Genomic DNA, 12973 nt, shown 5'->3' on the forward strand with positions numbered 1-12973 from the left:
CCGGCTTGGCTGCAAACCGCCAAACAACGGTCCTACTCCCACTTCATGCCAAGCCACTGGACTCAACTGCCCCTGCAGATCTGATCCCTTGAAGGATTCCTCAACTTTAAAAAGCCATAAAAACATACCTCTTCGCCTAACCCCCTGACCTTGACTGATGGACTACAAAAACATGTACAGTACTCCCGTGCGAATCCGTGATCAGAGTTCGCGGCCTCAGTCATTTGAGGGGGAGGGGGGTTCTTATTCCTCCTGCTGCTTTCAATCCATGCACACACCATCACCTCATCCTGTCTATTATTAGTAGCATGGCTGCTGCGAGGGAGATTGGTGAGGGGAGAGAGAGAAAGGAGATTGTGACAGTTTCAGTGGTAGAGCACGCACATGCAATGGAACCTTCCAGCCAACGGCGACCAATGGCAGCAGTTGCTCGGCTGAGAATGATGCGCCATCACCGTGGCAACTAGAAGCCAAAAACAGAGTGGGGAGGTGGGCCCTAAAAGAAATTAGATATATTTGTACCACATCCATTTTTCACAGTTTTTCACAATTCGTGGTCACTCCTGGAACGTAACCCCCGCAAATTTCATGGGAGTACTGTATATTGGTACCAAATTTCAGGGGAATATGTGTCATGTAAGGAAAACTTGTATTGTAAAATCTTGCACTGTAGCTATGGCAGATCCAACCTGTAAACTGTCCCTTTCCTTGTCATCAACAGCAGATGAATCTAGAAACTAGTGGGATTACTTCCATAAACCAGCAAGGGGAGATAGAGAGCACTGAACTGACCTCGTGTATATCTTGGATGCACATCCTCCTGGCCAAACAGTATACTCTGTCTCCAGCAGGTTGAGGATGGGTTTCTTACAGTTCCTGGATTCTGCAATAGATTTCAGCCAAGCTTGGCTGCAGCTACCAGCACCAATTTCCTAGGTCTGAAAAAATGGCTGCTATCGTTCTGGTTCCTGGTTTCGGCTCCTGTTGCTGCAGCTTCAGTAGAGCCTAGGGGTGTTGACTATACTGAGCCAACTTTAGGGGCAACATCTGGGCCCACCCAGGTCCCTACCCCACCCTCCCAGCCGGTGGAGAGAAGAAGAAGAAGCTGATGTGATCGGAGGGTCCTTTTCCATAAGAAGAAAAGCCCGACCTTCCGGTAGTGCAGGAGCATGTGAGTACTTGGCTTAGGCCTCAGTAAAGAGACATGTTCCTGTGGCTTAGGCATCAGCAGAGAGAAATGTTCCTGTGGCTTAGGCATCAGTTAAGAAATGTTCTGTGCATGTTCCTGGGGCTTTGGGCCTCAGTTGAGAAATGTTCCTATACATGTTCCTGGAGCTTTAGGCCTCATGTGAGAAATGTTGCTGCGCATGTTCCTGGGCTGAGGCCTCAATTGAGTTTTAGTCCTGGGGTTCAGACTCAAATGTGAAATCTTCCTGTGGCCTCAGATATGAAACTTTCAGAGGCTTAGGCCTCAGTTAAAAAAAAAAAAAAAAGATTCTGGTGGCTTAAGCCTAGGATGGAACAAGACCCTATGGCATAAGCCTCATTGGAGGTCAATTTCTGGGGCTGGCCTCAGTTGAGAGTCCTTCCTGTGGCCTCAGAGGTTAAGATCTTCCTGTGGCTTTAGGCCTCAGTGGTGAGATCTGGTGGCTTGGGGCCTCAGTGGTGAGATATTCCTGCAGCTTAAGGCCTCAGATGAGACGTATTCCTTTGGCTTGGGACTCAGTAAAGGAAGATTCCTGTGGCTCAGTTGAAGCCTCGGTTGAGAATTATTCCTCTGGCTCAGTTGAGAATTATTCCTGTGGCTTAGGCCTCAGAGGTGAGTTCTTCCGGTGGCCGAAGCCTCAGAGATGACATCTGCCTGTGGCTGAGGCCACTGTATGGCTGCTGTATGGCTGCCATAAAGGTCGTCTCTGATGCAACTTCCGGTTGCATCAGAGATGACCTTTACGGCAGCCACACGCAACTCCAGCTGCTGTAAGAAGGTAATTTAGACTCGCGGCAACTAGGTAAGGGGCAGGGAGGGAGAAAGGGAGCTGTTTCAAATTCACCGCTGAATTTTCCGGACCTGGCCGGCTGTGCACCCCCCTAAGCCTGCACCCGGGGCGGACCTCCTCCCCTTCCCCTTGGTACGCCATTGCCTCCGATCCTTGGCTCCATATTGCTGTTCCACCTGTGACCCACTGCATTGTTGTTGTATTCCATCTGGTTTTGTTGTTCCCTTTGTTCTGCTCTGTTAAGGAAATACGAGGGGCTGCTGAGAAGTTCTCAGCCCAACCAACAAAGCAGGGGCAGTCTCCTTCGAGGGCTATTCACTTAGTCCAGTGATTTTCCACTTTTTTTGTTCTGTACTTTTCTGACAGAAAATCACTGGACTATGTGAATAGCCCTTGAAGGAGACTGCCCCTGCTTTGTTGGTTGGGCTGAGAACTTTTCAGCGGCCCCTTGTACCGAGGTCAGTCAAGAAAGACGATGAGCTGAGAGATAAAGAGGCTCATTTTCACAGCACTTAGACACACAAAGTACCATAGAAATGAGTCTCAAAGCAGAAATCTGTGCACAACCACCGTATTAAGTCAGCAGGGGATTGGGGGGGATGGGGGAATACCATGATATCATTCAAACCACATGACTTAATTTTACAAACAGATTAGAATAAGTAGCCAACTCTGTACCACTCGGCTTTCTTATGTTGCAGTATATAGAAGGGCTGAGGAAAGAGGAAAGAAAATGGCTTAAGTTTGCTTCTGTTCTGTAGCTCTCTCTGGAAAACTCCCTCACAGTTGTAATTCTGGCAAAGTAAATCTAATTCCTCATTCCCAGAATGTGGACTGTCAGGGAGAGGAAATCAACATAATGGATGTGGAATTTAGGGGGAAGGTCACTTTCTCATCACTCTGGGCCACTACCCCAAACAGTGAACCAGCAGAGTGATTTGTACAAATAGCAGTTAAGATATGCAAATTAGATTTGGTCCCCCCCCCCCCTTTAATGGGTCTGTTAGAGCCTCATTTTCAAAGCACATAGACTTTCAACGTTATACATGTTACTAAGGAACGTTGTTAGTTTATGCACTTTGAATTTAACAGTAAGGCATCTATCCAGAGCTCCAAGAGGGTGTCTATTTTAAGCCTCTTCTGGGCATCCAGAACTATCCCTAGTATCGTACACATTCAGATGCAAGATACACATGCATGCACACCCTCTGTGCCATTGACTATGTACTGCAACTCCACTCCTCCTGCACCAGCCTATGTCCCTAGAAATGCTAAGGCACAGGGCAGGATTAACCTTGTAGAGACCAACCCTAGGCAGACAAGGAACATTGCCTCACACCCATTACAATGTACATTTTACAACTTTTTCCCACACTTTGCCTCGAATGTGTGCAAATATAAAACTTGTATTGAAGAACCTTGAACTGGAACTATGGCAAATTGTAACCTATAATCGGGCGGTCTTCAACCTAGACGTACTGCAGCCATAATCAAAGCTTTCCTAGAGGGAACTTAGACTCCAGCAGTCAGACCTGTTTGAATTGTGTCTAAGTTCCACAAAGGTGCCCAAAGTGACAAGAAGACACTGGAAGATTTAAGGCATGAACTCCCCAAGTGGTCACAACCCCCTCCCATCACCCAAAGAGCAAAAAAAAGAAAAACCCGTAGGCTTCCCTTCAGCTGATTGCAACAGAGAAATCCCCTTCAGCTGAGCCAGTTTCGGGGATTCCCAGTGGCTCAGCTGATGGGGACTCCCCCTGCCAGGATCAGTGGAGCAACAGAGCCCTACACCCCTCCCTCTGACATCCCTGAACCTTCCACAACATCCCCTGACATCTCAGCCCTCCCCCCCCACAACATTCCTGGGGCCCCCTCTCACATCCCTGGACCCCCACCCCCATACCTTCAGATGAGAAAATGGCAGGATGGAAGTCCACTCCCTCCTGCCTATAGAGCCGCATGCTGCAAATGATAGGACTTCCCCCTCCCAGTGCATCTTAGGATGCAGTGAGAGGGGCTAAATGCCCTGATTGGCTCAAAATCACTATTTTCAGCCAATCAGGGTCTTCGCAGGCCAACCTGGTCGTGCATGTGCAAGACCGGAGGGCTAGGACTTCGATAGAAGGGCAGAACTTAAATGGGAAACCAAGGTGGCAGGGGAGCCCCTTCTGATGATTCAGACAGGCCTTGACCTGTTTTTGGCCACCGCGGGAGCGGACTGCTGGGCAGGATGGACCTGTGGTCTGACCCGGCAGAGGCACTGCTTATGTTCTTATGTTCTTAGCTCTTTGGGGAAAAGGAGCTAGGAAACAAATGAATTAAAGAAATCTACCTCATGCATATAGCTTGATCACTAGACTGACTTGAGGTTCCCTGAGGCTGGTGTGCATACTTATATGTGCATATTGAGCCATGTGATTTTATAAGGACCCATCTCTACATGAAAAACATGTTGGGGTGTTTTTAAAAATCTTTATTGATTTTCAAAACTTAAATAATGCAATACAACAAATGTAACATATAATAATACAATAAAAGCACATTCAACTTATACATGTTCTTAATCAACCATTTTTCCCCACCCAATGATTATTCAATAAAACACAAAAACATAGATTACCGCAAAAAAACCATACCCTATTCTAATTAATGATATCTTCCCATCCATTCACCCACCCCAAATGTAAGTACCCTAAAACAAAACTAAGACAGAAATAATCCCCCACCCCTCCTACCCTGGGATAAAACATGTTTTATTCATAGAAAATGCTTGTAAAATTATTCCTCACATACTTAAATATAGAATATAAGAACAGCCCTGTATTGACTGCTGCTTACAATATACCCAAAAGCTACCAGTAACCCAGAAATACATATTTGAAGACTGTATTTATTTGATAAAAATAATTCTTTCATCTTTTGTTCCATGACATAAACACTGCGTATCTATTTTCTCTGCTTTCCAAATGTGAGGGGTGATTGAGTTGGTAAACAAACAGGAAGGACTCCTGAGTGTAATGGTTTTCTTTATCTTGCATTTTGGTCATTGGGGGATCCCTGGATCCCTGTTGCCTGAAGTAATTACTTTGTGAGAAGTAAGGGTCGGGATATGTTCTGTTTTCTAGAGTCGAAAGCTAAAAAGAAAGAGCACGAGAACAAGGGAAGGAAAGAAATTCACATGCAAAAGTCTCCCAAAAAATGAAGTACGGAAAATAAGAATGAAATATGACATAAAATTTGATGGAGATGGGCGAGGTAGTTATTGTACTTAGTTTGGTGGAAAGAGTGGCAGTAACAGAAGTCATGTTATGTTATACCTGTATACTGTCTTCCCTTCCTTACCAGTCTACTATATTTCTTTGAAGGGGTGAATAAACGTGGATAACGGTGAGCCGGTTGATATTATGTTGAAACTATTTCATAAAAGACTAGACAGTCATGGGATAGGAGGTGATGTCCTATTATAGATTAAGAATTGGTGAAAAGAAGACGGAGAGTAGGGTTAAATAGTCAATATTTTCAATGGAATAGGCTAATTAGTGAGGCTCCCCAGGCGTCAGTGCTGGGTCCCTGCTTTTTAACATATGTAAAAATGATCTAGAGATGAGCAAAACTAGTGAGATAATTAATTTACTGATCAAAAGAGGATTGTGAAAATTGGCAAGAAGACCTAGCAAGACTGGGAGACTAGATATAAACTGGCAGGTGATGTTTAACGTGAGCAAGTATAACGTGATACATGTGGGAAAGAGGAACCCAAACTATAGCTCTGTGATGCAGGGTTTCATGTTAAGAGTCGCCACCCAGGAAAAGGATCTAGGTGTCGTCATTAAGGAGACGTTGGAACCCTCAGCTCAAAACGTGGCAGCGGCTAAGAAAGCAAATAGATTGTTAAGACTTATCAGGAAAGGCTGGAAAGCAAAGGTGAGAATGTTATGATGGTTTTGTGTCGCTCCATAGTGTGGCTGCACTGTGCACAATTCTGATTGCATTTCCCGCAAGCCGTCCAAAATCAGAGACGAAGAAATTACCATTTTCGAAACTGGCAACGTTGCAAAACATCCAAATTTGGGGGGGTCTTAGTGGAAATCACTTACCTAGACATCTTGGCAAACAGGATATCCAACCTTAGGACATCCAACTTGCCATTTTTGACCATAAAACCGTCCAAGTTCAAAATGTCCAAATTCAGGGGCCAGCATTGTAATGGACTGGCCACATAGACATGTTAGTAGAGCAGCGGGACCCCCGGACATGTCCTTGAAAAGAAGGATATGTCCAGGGAAATCCGGACATTTCGTAACCCTGTGCAGGTGGCACTTATATGGCAGTGTACGAGTAGGATTTAGGTGGGTTTTGGTAGGCTCACACTTTCCACCACAAATGTAGTGCTTAGAGTGGCTTACGGGTCTGGGTTCTCCTCTCTGTGGCTCACTGGTCCACTTAAGACACCTGTGTGATGCTCTGCTAGGCTTTCCCATACTAGGTGTTGCTTTTAAAATTTGATATACTGCTGAAGCTTACATATGTACTGTTTCATTTAGATTTTTGAGGGCTGGAGGGGAGGTCAGTGAGCACTGGGGGGGGCATTACTTAATCCTCTAGTGGTCATCTAGTTAGTCTGGGTACCTTTTTGGCACTTAGGTGCTTTTAAAACAGGTCTAACTCATAACATCCAATTTCCATCCAGAATGTCTTGGAAAAGGTTCAATTATTGCAAGACGTCCAAGTCTAAGCCCGCCCAGAACACCCCCCCCCCCCTTTAGTTCTAGACGTACAGTGGCCAGGACACCTCACAAGAAGTTCAAAAAGACCGTTTCAAAAATCGGCACTTGGACGTTTTGTTGAGAAGAACATCCAACTGCCGATTTATGCCGTTTTTAGAATGTCTTAGGGCTAGATTCACTAAAGTCCACAAATCGATCCTATCCGGGTCTGAGTCTTTCTGGCCGATGGATTCAGTAAGGCTTGTTCATGCAAATGATTTGATCGTAAGCACACCCCCATTCGCGCACACGGATTGCCATAAGAGCCGTCGAAGCACATTCACACAGTATCCTTGTTGGTTTTGAAGCAAATTATGATAGCTGTTAGGACTTCACTTCGTAATAATGGGGTGGGGTTTAATCATTGGCGGGCACTGACCGCGCTGACCGCAAAGCATTGTTGTTGTAAAAAATGCAATATAAAGAACTGTAGTTTAAAGCAACCTCTTCTTTTCTGAAGTCCTGTTGCAAGCTGTAGAAGCTGTGACCGTTGCTTTTTGAAAAGTTTGGAGTTGGAGGTTTTAAGGAGCAATCGCATTGGAGGTTTTCTGAGCGAGCTGTTGAAGCTGTGACTGGAGCTGCTGGTGGAGGAATTTTTCGAGTTCGTCCTATTTTATGGAGCGATCTTGAAGTAGTGTGCGCTTCTAACCAGCCCTAACAACTATCCATTTTATTTCTCTTTGTTTTTGGTAAGTTTAAAACTGTTGGCGGTTTGTTTTCGGATCGGGGGGAGGGTGTGAGGAGACCGGTAGGTTCAGGCGATACTGCTGTAGCCTCGGGTAGGGGTAAAGTAGGTTATTCGGTGTAAGCTGGCTTCACAACTCTTCATTTTATTTATTTTCCTTTGGTAAATTGTTTAAAAGTGTAGGCCGTTTGCAGATCATGAGGGAGGGTGTGAGGAGACCCGTTGGTTCAGTCGATACTGTACTTGATACTGTACCCTCGGGAGGGGTTTATTCGGTGTAACCTGGCAGTTCTTTTAAATTCCAGGACATATACGGGCATTTTGGTATCTAAACCTTAAGGTTTGAGGGTATGGCGATAAGAGAGTACTCTGGGGGGGGGGGGTTGTTATTCTAACCTGGCTGTTACTTTCAATTGCAGGAGATATGGAGGCACAGGGGGTGTTCAACACTAAGGTCAGAGCACGCAGATTCACAGATGAAGAGCTTGATGTTCTTGTAGATGGTGTGGTGGAAAAGTTTAAAGATCTATTCCAGAACACAAGGCTTTCCTCTGGGATGAAACTGGCCATTTGGTCCAAAATAGCGTCTGATGTCAGCGCCCTCGGTGTTTGTAAACGCACTGTCCTGCAATGCAAGCACCGTTGGCAGGACATCCGTGGCGTGGTAAAGGCCAAGTCCAGCAAGATATACAGACATGGAAAGGGTACCGGCGGTGGCCCTCCATGTGCTGTACAGCTGACTGAACTGGAGCGTCGTGTTTTTCAGACCCTGCGGCCTAAACAGATAGTGGGTGTCCCTGGTGGGGTGGACACATCAGCGCTGGCCAGCAATGATGAAAATGGTGAGTTTGGTGTCCTTTTTGGGGAATAGCTCACATTTCTTCGTCCCATGTTTTATACTGTTGTTCCAACTGATTGTGTTTTATCTTACAGTGGAAACACATTCTCTTGTGTCTAATGGCCAGGCAGGGGCTGAAGGCGCCCTAGACCCTTCAGCATTTCCCGGGGGAAGAGGGCACAAAAGAAGATTGTGTACTGTTGAACCAGTTGCCCAATGCAGAGGAAGGTAAGCTGGGATCTAGGGAGGATGGTATGTTTTCTCAAATACCGTTCTCTGCCTTCCTTCAGAGGAGGCACAGGAGGAGACATCGGGTGTTGGAAGAGGACAGAAAAGGAGCTGTACAGCGGTTGACCAAGTTTCTGCCACGCCAAATCTGATTCTTGAAGATGGTGAGTTGTGATTTCAGGAGGGTGGGATGTATTCTTGTACAGTACATGTTTAAGTCTATTATCTAAAATAACTGCTTTATTTCTTCCTTCAGAGCATACACAGGAGAAGACGTCATCTTGTGTGTCACCGGACCTTTATGCAGATGAAGGTTGAGTAATTTGCATGCTTGTTTGCAAGGTGTGAGTGTCGGGTGAATATTTCTTTTTGTTTTTAACCTATTTTTTTTACCTTTAGACCCTGTGGGTCAAATTCCGCCCACCATTCAAGATGTTGAAGATGAGACAGTGGAACAAACAGTGTTCACAAAGCAATCATGCCCTTTGTATCCTCGACCTGCCCTGCCAGGTGTCCCCTCGAAGGCAAGGCAGGTCCTAGGGAGAGGGCATGTGAGGGCCCGTGGGGACAGGCAAGCTCGGGACGCACTTATTCATATCCTGCAGTCTGCTTTGGCTGATCAACAGAGGTGGAACAATGATGTGCATAATGTGTTGAGAAACATTGGTGAAGGTGCACATGCAATGTCTCAGAATATTGCTAGCCTTACCACTGCGATGCAGACACACACTAATGCCATGCTTGATCTCCATAGGCAGAACCATGTGCTCCATAAAAATATTATGGATCTCCATAGGCAGAATCATGAGAACATTAATGAACTGTGGAGACAGAACCATGCACTGATTAATGTGATTGTGGAGCAACAGAGGCATAACCAGATACTGATGAAGGAGGACGTTAGACATAGTGAGGCTTTGCAGACCTTGATGCAGTCCCGAACTGTAATCCCCACTTGTACTCCACAAGGTTCAGTAGGTATGTTATTCAATTGGTATACTTTTTTAGATTTTTACTATGTAGGTCAAGGTGTCAGGCTACGATAACAATATGTGCAATGCTTTATCTCCACAAGTTCAAACCATCATGTGTATACTGTGGCTCCACCAGCGGAACACCCTATGGATCCCCATGCTGCACCCTGTATGGCACCTACAGTCTCTTCTAGCCCTATCATGCATGGTGAGTATCCTCCCTGTTTGATGTTAAGCACCCCCCTACCCCCCCTTCAGCATATGTGTACACTATTCCGCATTGTAATTTCTCCTTTCAAGGTCTGAAACATACTAATATGTCCATTGATTTCTAGCCACAGGTTTGAACCCTATGGCTCCTCATGCGTCCACCACTATGGCACATCCCTTATGTTCAAGTCCTATCCTATGTGGTAAGTAACCTCCATGTGCAAGATGTTCAAATCCCTACACTCCTTCATTGTTAGTTCTCCATTCCTGTGGTGCGAGATACTAATCTGTACACCTCTTTTTCTCCACAGGTTCAAACCATGTATATAGTTTGGCCCCAGCTGCGTCCTCCACTATGGCACATCCGGTATTTTCTAGCCCCATCATACGCAGTAAGTAACCTCCAAGTGCAAGATCTTCAACCCCCTACCTTATGTGTACCCCATTTCTAATTGTGATTTCTCCTTTACAGGTGTCCAAGATAACAGTGCTTCTTGGCGGGCAGCGCACACGTTTCATGGATAGTCATCTCCATCATACGCGGGTTTCTTTTGCATTTGTCCTATCTTGTATATTGAAGGTGCCACCCAGTGTCTGTCACTAATTCAATGTGATCTATTATATATACTAGGAACCACAATGTCGACGGCTGTGCAACCAACTAGGCCGCCTAGTGGCCCCGCTGAAGCTGTGTATCGAGGTAAGTGGCGCTCATTTGCTTCCCTTGCTTTCAGTTTCATATAGGTTTTTGCAATCCTTATTGCCTATTTTTTCCACTTGCCTTCAGCGCTCTCAGCTATCTACACTGAGGACACAGAGTTGCACCCATTCCAATGAGTTTCAGCGTGGGACACAGCTAATAAGGATACTACTGTTGTTCTGTGTGGACTACCCAAATAATTTTCCCCAACTTCATATCTTGTGTACCTCTTGTTTTTATGTGTTTGCACATGCCCAGAGATCCTTGAGCTTGGGCTACGATACTTTAGTGCATTGTTAAAGGTTTTTGACTTAGGGGATTTTGGGAACCTAATTTTTTTTGTGTTTTTTTTTTTTCCTTCATTTAGGACATGCTCCTGCCACATATAGTCAAACAACCAGGGTCGCAACTGGGCCTAGAGAAGCTGTCCATCAAGGTATGTAGCGGTCCTTGGCCTCCCTTCCTTTATTTGTTTCTTTGTTGTTTCTAAGCCCCCCTCAAACATTTTTCTGCTTTTTTCTGTCTCCTTTAGCACTATCGGCAGTGTTCCAAGAGTAACGAGCCTTGTGTAGTGATTCAACATGGGACAGTGCGGACCCATGATTTGACGTTGAATCATCCCCGAATTCAACAGAACCTTCATCTTACATGCATTCCATGTTTTTCTTGGAACGCGCAACCAATGAGATCCTCGTGCCCGAGAGGATCCTTTTTTCGGGTTACAAATGCCTTCATTGTGCAATGTTTCCAATAAGGCTTTTGAAACTTGGATGGAACGTATCTTTATCGCTGGCTCACAGTTCCTGTGTTTTTCATTAATTTTATGTACACTTTGCCGTAGCATTTATATTAATCAGGTTGGACAAGAATCATCGACTGTAGGTATGTCTGTTATTCCTATGGGTGGTTTTTAATCTGTACTAGCTTCCCTCTGCTTGGCTCTGCTGTATTATAACCATTGCCCTAACCCTTGTTTTATCTCTTCTCTTTCAGTACTTGCAGCAGGGCACCCAGAATAACAACACTTGTGTTCTGTTTCAGCGTGTGACAGCGTTCAGATGTGGACTCCTCCCCAAATTAAACACACCATCTTGTCATGATTTTTTCTTTGTCCTGATTTGAGCTTTTTTTTTTTTTTTTTAATATAGCAATCAACCAGCCAGCCAGAGCAATGGCGCGCCCACAAGGATAATTTTTTGGTATAGATGTTTATCCTTCACTGTAGTTGACAAACTTTTATGTTTTCAAGTAAAAAATTGTTCTCTTATTTCTATAGTGTTTACTTTATCTATGACTATGAAAGTTTTCATGTACTGCTGGGAGCCAGTTAGAAGAATGTTTAAAAAGCTTTTTTACTAAGCATTGGCGTGACACAGGATTACTCTATCATTATCCGACTGTCGCAAAAAGCTTTATGTTATACTTTTAGCAGTATTGCATACCGCAGGCAATCAGAGATACGTGTTATTGATTTTAAGAAAGTTTAGGCTAACTGTAGGGTGGCTTTATTTGCAAGGATGCTTGCCTGTGCGGGCCTCGAGTTGTACATCAAGGGCTACCCCACATAAGTCTTTTAATTAAATAACAACCATAGATGCATGCAAGCACTATCTGCTGTTTCCCAGTATGGCCATCATGGCCTGCCAGTACCCTTGAACCCATGTCACAAGGAAGAGAAAAAGACCTAATTACAAACACAAGTCACAGTCCTGGCAAACACATTTAAAAAAAACTTTATTGGACTTCTATGCTTTGCCAATTGCTGTACTTTGTGGGACTTTAGTGAATCAAGCCATATATGCTGTTTCCATGTTCTCCATATGTCAATCACTTTTGAAAAATATGGTATGAGGTACGGGGAAGATGGCGTGATCCACAACTGTGCCAGCCCCGACGTGCTGGTAATCAGCAGGCAGCCGCCCTGCGAAGCACCAGCGACCGGCACAATTAGGGAGTGTCGCAGGCCCAGGCATTAGCGTGCTTGTGCGCCGGGGGCCCCGACAAGCAGCAAGCAGCTATCCACCGACCTCCAAAATTTAAAGGTACCGCCGGGGGGCTGGGATGGAATTTATAGGTGCTGGGGGGTATGTAAAAGTGATGATTGATTGGTTGGGGGGGCTGGGGCAGAATTTAAAGGTGTCGGGTATATATATTTTTTTTAATAAATTTGAAACTTGAAACGAAGTGATGAGAGCATAAAATTCAATGTCAGTCAGCAGATTGCCCACCTTTGCTTGAACTGCTCATTTGCCCCTTGCCCCCCCTTCCTCCCCCCCCTCGAAGTTGCAGTCTGATTAATGGTTACGCTGATCAAGTGCTACTCCATGTTTAATCAGTTTCAATGCCAAAAAATGCAAAGTCATGCACCTGGGAAGCCGAAATCCATGCAAGATTTACACCCTAAATGGCGAGATCTTGACAAAAACTGAAGCAGAAAGAGACTTAGGGGTGATTGTCAGGGAAGACATGAAGTCTGCAAATCAAGTTGAGCAAGCTTCATCCAAAGCAAGGCAAATCATAGGTTGCATACGCAGGAGTTTCGTCAGCCGTAAACCTGAAGTCATTATGCCACTGT

At 45.1% G+C, this 12973-nt stretch overlaps 1 protein-coding gene across 1 annotated transcript in view; it reads left to right on the plus strand.

Moving 5' to 3' along the window:
* Nucleotides 1-12973, plus strand: part of MAP1A (microtubule associated protein 1A) — a 176947-nt gene that overhangs the window by 135648 nt on the left and 28326 nt on the right.

Source organism: Geotrypetes seraphini, chromosome 14, assembly GCF_902459505.1.
Source record: "Geotrypetes seraphini chromosome 14, aGeoSer1.1, whole genome shotgun sequence".
NCBI lineage: Eukaryota > Metazoa > Chordata > Amphibia > Gymnophiona > Dermophiidae > Geotrypetes > Geotrypetes seraphini.